Below are 8661 nucleotides of genomic sequence, written 5' to 3'. Positions count from 1 at the left end.
TTACACCGTTCGAAATCTCATCCGGAATTACTTCAAAGATCGCGACCCCACAGTTTCAAATCTGGTTGACACTGAAAAATATCAGATGTTTCAAAATGATCGTTCAATTTCTTTGAAAAGACAAAAATGTGTGTCGTGCAACACAATTAGCAATGATTGTAAAACACATTGCGAACGAAGAACAAGTCTTAGTCAGAGAAAAAAAAATATTTTAAAACAAAATAAATAAATAAATTGTGGTTTTACCGTGGTGGCGTACCATTACATATATCCCTCTCCCATCTTCGGGATCTTCGAGAGTAGCAATAGAACCGAGATTCAGCAGAAGTCTTGGAGATGAAAAAACATCTATGTTTATAACTTATTTTAGTACGTACCTATTGGCAGAAATGGGAGAGACTTGTCTTCCATAGGCACAATCTGGCAAGGGGTGTTTGTATTAGATGTAGAGTGGAGGCCATGGTTTAATGTACAAAAAAAAAAAAAAAAATGCAGACCAATTTTGGTTATGATAAAATGCAGAATTTTTTTCAGCAATCACGATTGCTTATTGCTTTCATTTGACCGTTCTTGGCGTTTGGTTCCTTTTTCAGCTTGGACCAGGGACACCAACACCACCGCCCACCGGCCTCTGCAGTCGCGGCTCCGAGCACAGCCTCCTGGAATCCGTTTCTCCTGGTCGGGGACGTCCATGTCCTACTCCACACACACGCTCATACCACACACAGACACACACACGCTCATACACACAAGCTTTTACACACATACACACGCGCTTACGTGCATACACACAGGTCTACGCACACACAAAAGCCTACACATGCACGCACGCGCGCCTACACATACACACAAGCCTGCACACACACACACAACTATACACAGATAACCGCCCAGAAGGAGGAGTAGGTTTGAGGGGACAGGAGCTGTTTCAAGAAACAATAGCCCCCAATGAGTAGGGCCCTGTCGCAACTCGTGATTGCGAAAAACATAATTTGAATTCAAAATTTCCAAATTCAAATTAATTATCTTTTTATTATTATTTTTTTTTTATTTTATTTATTTTTTTTTCTTCGAACAATCAAAGAAGGTCCCTGATCTGATCTTGTTCCAACCAAAATGGGAAGGCTTGATTTCTTTATATCGGCGTTAGCATCCACTTTTTGATTGGAGGTCCATCACGTGACTCTTTTTAATTTTGTTAAAAATCAAACTAAAAAATAACAACAGAACCTTGATTTATATGCTAAAATTCATCGGAAATGAAGCAATCAGTTTGACATAAAAAAATTCAAAATTCGGTATAATAGTTTCAGCGTTTTGAAAACTTAACCATCTTCCAAATTTTTAAACTGCAAAAGAAAAGAAAAACTCTATTTCTACAACGCCCTGGTGTTGGAAATGGTTAACTTAATCTTTCTAACATAAAACCACCCAAGAATATAAATTGGAAATAAACAAACTTCTTGATTGCTCAGAAATTTGCAAAATTTGAATCTATCAAGGCATCTAAGTTTTAAGGACATATCTCAAGTTGTTCAAAAGCTGTGGGAATCCAATATTTTAATTATGAAATTGTTTTGGGAGGGGTGAATTAATTCCAACTTTCAAAGCCGTCATGAGATCAATAGACTGGGGGAGGGACGGCGCAACGTTCAGAAGCAACTTAACTTTTTCTCAACATTTTAATAGCGAGAGAGTTCAACTTTATTCATGTACTAGCGGTACTTGCACGGGTTTGCCCATAGTAGAAAATTAAAAGGTCATTTGGTTCACCTGTATACCACATTCGCAGTTAACAGAAACCAGAGTTAGATACATTTAAAAAAAGGAAGGAAGTTTCCCTTCTCTTCGTAGGACGCAAAACAAGACTTTTTCCAAAATTAAACACTAGAAAAAACGTTGTAGTAGCAATATTTAAATAATTTACTAAACATAATTCTATACAAACTAAGAAAATGAAAGCAGACGTTTTTAAAAATGTTTCAAAAAAAAAAAAATGTAATTCGGAACTCCATCGCTCGAATACGCTACCTTGCGGTGATTTACAAAACTGAAAATGAAACTAAAACTTTGCCACGTTGCGTTCCATGTGTGTCTGTTGACGTAAACACAGGCAGTTTGTTCTGAGTATTTATTAACGCAATCGATGTGTCTTAGTTTGCTTTCAGCTACAGAAATTAATTCGTCCCTTAGTAGTATTCTCGAGCTCCTCAAAATAATGTTACTTTTCATTATTTCCTTAATAATAGGTGAAAGCGAAAATTCTGGTTTAACAAACTTGGATAACGTTATACAAGGTAAAAAAATTTATTGTTTTGTATGAATTTGTAAGAATATGGGAGTTTTTTTAATCTTAAATTAATTAAACTTACCATATTTTACAGCAGCATTTAGTTGGAATGGACAGTATGCAAAATATTTTCTTGAATATATTATCGTAGAACAGAATGAAAAATGTTTAACCGAGAAAGAATTTACTTTATTCCTTTTATTCTCAGCTGAAAGGTTTCGCCAAATTTGTTTAGGGTTATAGTTTTGGTATTGTGCGAGCAAAGTAGCCTTGGCGAGATTTCGCGTTTTTAGTTAAACCATTTTTAATTTTTATCATGAGTGGAATAAAATGGTAGTAAGATTACAGAATTCGATAAGTGAAAGGAAATAATGGTCAATCAACTGAAAAGAAAACTACCACCATATATTCGTGAGAATTTTGTTGATGATTTGCATAACATGACACAATTAAATCGTAGTTCAGAAATTAGAAAAATCGAAGCAGAAAATTTTTAAATGAACCGATTCGGGAATTCGAGAGAAATAACTCGGCTACAAATGGAAAACAATAAGCGCTAGCCAAGCAAGGCAAAAAAGTATCATCTTCTTTCGATAACAATTTGTAATGTCATATTGAATTTTCTAGCATTAATTGTTATTCTTGACAGGCCACAATTATTATTTAGTTTTATCAAGAATTGATAAATATCGAATTCAACATCGTGGAAATAGCTGCTTAGAACTACGGACTACGTAGTTTGCATTAATCTTTGACGTTTAGTAATGCTTCTTGAATTCTCATTTCTTTCTACGTGGGCCAGAATATCCACAAGACTTTGAAAATTAATTTAAAAGAATAAAGCGAAAAAATGATACGTACGAACAAAAATCACAACACTTTTAGCATTTTCTTCGTTACCATGTGCGTTTGTTTTAGTTTTCAAGTCCGCCATTAGACAGTGACTTCAGTGCCCCCTATAGTTCGTTGGAGTTGCGAATGAAACAAGACACAACAACAAACAAGACACAATGAAAAGACATAACCATGGCAACAAACAAAAGTTAATTTCCGTCTCGAAAATAAATTCCTTTTATCTTTAATTTTTTGATTTTATTCTCGAGCTTAATCATTTTTAGAATCGTTTTGCTTGCTTAAGCAACCTTGGATCTTGGTTTTCTTTAAACGATTCCTACAACTCTCCTAATGCTCGTAGAAACTTCGAACAAACTTCATTTATGCAAAAACTTCTAAAGCTTTCAAATGACCTAAAACTTAAAAATGTGAATGAAATATTTCTCCTCCGAATTATCAAATTTATGTGAAAAATGAGCTTAAAATTGGAATAAAAAGAGAACAACATTGAATTTTTAAAAATTCGCTTCGAGGTGACACCTCTATACTAAAAACTAATTTTGTGCCGAATTTCATGAAAATCGGCGGAACGGTCTAGGCGCTATGCGCGTCACAAACATCCAGACATCCGGATAGATATCTTATTATTAGTCAAGAAAAGAGTTATTTATTTTGGGAGGGGGAGGGGTAGAGCATTACTAATACGAGGGGGGGGGACCCAAAGGAAATCAGATTTTTGTTCTAAAATATTTATTTATCTTTTATTAGCAAAATTTTTATAGTCTCCTTCAAAGTATTCGCCATTACGCAATACTATCAACTATCAAAGGGGTCTCTTGATCCTCAAAACTAGAAGTGCGACATCGATAGCAAAACATTGATGTTTCAGAACATCGATGTTGGAAATTAAAACATCGATAGTATTGATACATCGACCAAAAAACATCGATGTTTTAAAACATCGATTTTTTTGTCAATATTTAACATACAATTTTTAATATACTACACTACAAACTTACATAGATGATAATCTCTAACAAATGTTTCTTAATGGATCACGGAATTCTTTTGACATTGCGTCTAATTTAAGCAATACAAAATACGAACCCCACGAATATATTGAAACTATTGAACTGCAAATCATAAATACAATTTAATAGGAATAATTTCGCAACACCTTGGTACTATAATAAAACAAACAAGAAGTTCCGTCTAGAACTATACGAGCCTACTTTCCCGTATACCCATACTATTTTCTAGTACTTGATCAATATTCTCAAAAATAGCTAAAATCGCAAATTGTTTCAAACATATTTTTGCTAATTTCTAGGCATCAAGTATTCCTCACACATCTAAAAAAATTAGATGCGTAAAAAAAAAAAGCAGCACCTTTTAAACAAAGCAGCTAACACACTTTTTTCCCTTAAAAAAAATTCTTTAACAGCTTTCAAAACGAAAAAATAATAATTAAAGTTAATAAGCTTATTAAAATAAATACATCATATCAAAAAAAAAAAACGTTTCTTTTTTACCCTGTTGCCAAAAATAATTTTTTAAATGAATTAATGCACTTACCAAAATAAATAAAAACAATAAAATGTCAACTCAAAGAATAACTTTTCATTGTCAAAAAAAAAAAAAAAATCGTCTGCGCAAATCGTTATGTAGAAATATAAATGACTTCGAGTTTATTCGTCGAAAACTGAATACCTAAATTAAAACTTTAGCGTGAAAATAAAAACAAATCATATCAACAATAATTATTTCACAGTTAAAACCATAGCTGCGGAGTCGGGGCCGGAGTCGATCTCATTTCGGGATAAAGGAGTCGGAGACGAATATCCAAGAATCGGAATCAGTCATTTGTCCTCCGTGTATAAATTTTTGCCAAAGCTACGAAGTCGCAGTCCGATTAATTGTCGGGCACAGGAGTCGGAGTCAGGTGCCTCTAAATTATCGGAGTCTGAGTCTGAAGTTTGGCGTCAAGAGCTATTTCCAGCAAAATTTGTTTGAAATAAATCCGCCTTCAAGTACGGAATCTACATTGACTTTCAGTTTCCCCGTAGGCGCTAATGTTAAGTTTTTTTGAACTGTTCAAAATTGAACAAAACATAGTTCAAATCAAAAAGTGAAATATGAGAATGAGGTGTTCTCGCCGAGATCTTTCGAACAAAAAAAGTTTGTTCGAATCGGACTATTCATTCAAAAGTTATTAGGGGGGGGGGCAGATAGACAGACCGACAGACCGACGGACCGACAGACATTTCCCCCCATCTCAATACCCTACTTTCCAATTTTTAATTTTTCGATATTTATTTAATTATTGAGCAATCACGATTCGCAACTCCAACGAACTATAGGGGGCACTGCAGTCACTGTCTAATGGCGGAATTAAAAACTAAAACAAACGCATGTGGTAACGAAGAAAATGCTAAAAGTGTTGTGATTTTTGTTGTTATGTATGATTTTTTCGCTTTATTCATTTGAAAAGATTTTTCAAAGTCTTTTGGTTATTCTGACCCATATAGAAAGAGATTAGAAATCAAAAAGTATTACGAAAGTAAAAAATTATGCAGAACACACAGTAAGTTGTTCTGAAGCAGCCATTTTCACGATGTTGAATTCGGAATTCATAAATTTTTGGTTCGCTTCGAACGGCATTTTCATTTTGTACCGTTTTTTCTATACATTAGTACATATTAAGTTCAGTTTCGTGACATTTCCGGCATTTGTTGACATTTTTGTCACATAGTGCACATACGTGGCAGACTGTCAAGAGTAACGTTTAACACTAGATAATTTATTTCTATGACTATACGATTGGATATCTAAAGAAATCATGCATTTAATTCATTCGTCATGGAAATGATTTACCTGATATGCGAAATCTTGTCAAGATACATTATTCTTTCACACAATTTTAAAACCATAACCCTATAAACAGATCTTTGGCGAACTTTTATTTTTTATTGTTCAAATTCTTAACGTTCTTTCTGGATTTTTCAATCTGTTCTGCGATAAATATTTTCAAGAAAATTTATTTGCATACTTTCTATTTCAGTAGGATACTGTAGTAACAAAGGTTATTTAAATCATTTATGTGGAATTAGGTTAAGGAAAAGTGTCCAGTCAATGTTGTTAAGTTCGTTTTTTTTTTTTTTTTTTTCATCGAATTGAAAAACTGATATTTATTCAAATTCACTCAGAACCATAGACTAATAATAAGAGTAGACCGAGCTATGGCAACCCTTTTGCTGCTCATAAACCAAACCATGTGACTGGTGGATATCCTAGCAACAGCGGGCGTTAATCGTAGCAGACGATCAACGCCAGCGCGAAATAAAATAAATAGAATTGATGGAACACGGAAGAATGATCTTTTATGGAGTCCGATTTGTAAATTTGTTATTCTAAGTTGTAAATATTTTGTTAATATAGTGAATTTTTCGTTTAGATAGCATTGTGCATTTTCTTTAGTCAATTTCAATAACTCTCTAAGCAATAAAAGATGCAAGCGACCAAGAAGAATCAGCAAACGGTAAGATTTTTACCTACAGTTTCAATTTAAGATACCGATTAGTACATTTTTGCGTTAACGCAAAACGTTTACGCCATTTCGTTCACGCCAACGCTGACAGCTCCAAATGAAATAAAAGTTACCGAAAACTGATCAAAAACTATTACTAATGTCAAAATAATGCATAACTGAAAGAAAAACAGTTCAATCTCTGCACCTGGAAGTTTTTTTTAATGAAAACATTGTCTTAAAATACATGTCGAGTGCCAAACTATAGATAATGCTGCCATCTGCAACCATGCTGCCAAAGTCTTCGCCAAGCCCTTCCACTAGTCACATGATACATCTATGAACCAATTTTCTTTATCAGCAAGAATGAGAAAGTTCGGTCTACTCTTATTATTAGTCTATGCTCAGAACAAAATAAATAAAATGTGTACTCACAGTTTATATATGGTGGTAGTTTTCTAATTGTGTCATGTTATGCAAATCATCAACAAAATTCTCACGGATATATGGTGGTAGTTTTCTTTTCAGTTGATTGACCATTATTTCTTTTTACTTATCGAATTCTGTAATCTTACTATCATTTTATTCCACTCATGATAAAAATTAAAAATGGTTTAACTAAAAACGCGAAATCTCGCCAAGGCTACTTTGCTCGCACAATTCCAAAACTATAACCCTAAACAAATTTGGCGAAACCTTTCAGCTGAGAATAAAAGGAATATAAAGTAAATTCTTTCTCGGTTAAACATTTTTCATTTTGTTCTACGATAATAAATTCAAGAAAATATTTTGCATACTGTCCATTCCAACTAAATGCTGCTGTAAAATATGATTAGTTAAATTAATTTAAGATTAAAAAAAACTCATATTCTTACAAATTCATACAAAATAATAAAAAATTTTACCTGGTATAACGTTATCCAATTTTGTTAATCCAGAGTTTTCTTGTTTACGCTTCCACCATTTAATACTTTTTTGAAAGAAATAAGGAAAACTAACATTATTTTGAGAAGCTCGAGAATACTACTAAGGGACGAATTAATTTCTGTTGTTGAAGGCGTTCTTAGACATGTTGAATGCGTTACTCAGAACAAACTGACCGCGTTTACGTCAACACGTGGAGCGCAACGTGGCAATGTTTTAGTTGCATTCGCAGTTTTATAAATCACCGCAAGGTAGCGTATTCGAGCGCTGGAGTTCCGAATTGCTTATTGCTTTCATTTGACTGTCTTTGGCGTTGTGGTTCCTTTTTCAGCTTGGACCAGGCCTGCAGCACCACCGTCCACCGACGGCGGCGCGGCTGGTCCTGAGCACTGTCCTCCCCCGAAATCCACTTTTGCTGGGCGGTGGCGTCCATGTCCCACACACACGAACGCCTACACACACACACACACACACACACACACACACACACACACACACACACACACACATACACGAACACCTACACCACACGCACGTACACAACACTCACTCACGCACATGCATACATACACTTACGCACCCACGCACCCACACACATGCGCCTACACAAACACACACGCTCGTGATTGCGAAAAACATAATTTGAATTCAAGATGCCAAAAATTCAAATTAATTTTTTTTTTTATTTATTTTTGATTTTTTTTTTTTTTTTTTGTTTTTCGCGACATTTTCAAGATGTATTAAGCCTTCTTTCATGCTTTTTTTCTCCTTTTTCTGACTTTTACTGGGAAAGTAGGCTAAAAATGATAAGACATGCAACAATTAATGCAAACTAGTTTAATCTGCGAAAAAAAATATATCATAGCACTTACAGTCAGTTGTATGATGAGAAAGAGTTGTGCAAATTATATTAAAAGTACAAAATTAATTCTGACAATTATTATTATTATTATGAGCAAGAAATATGTTTTGCACTGTTTGTGCTATATAATTAAATACCAATTGTGAGTAATTGGGGGACGGCTTGTTGGGGGTAGACGCAGTGGCGGATACAAGTGAGGGGGTCATAACACCCTCCCCCGACCCG

This window comes from Uloborus diversus, chromosome 2, assembly GCF_026930045.1.
Source record: "Uloborus diversus isolate 005 chromosome 2, Udiv.v.3.1, whole genome shotgun sequence".
NCBI lineage: Eukaryota > Metazoa > Arthropoda > Arachnida > Araneae > Uloboridae > Uloborus > Uloborus diversus.
This window is presented reverse-complemented; position numbering follows the sequence as displayed.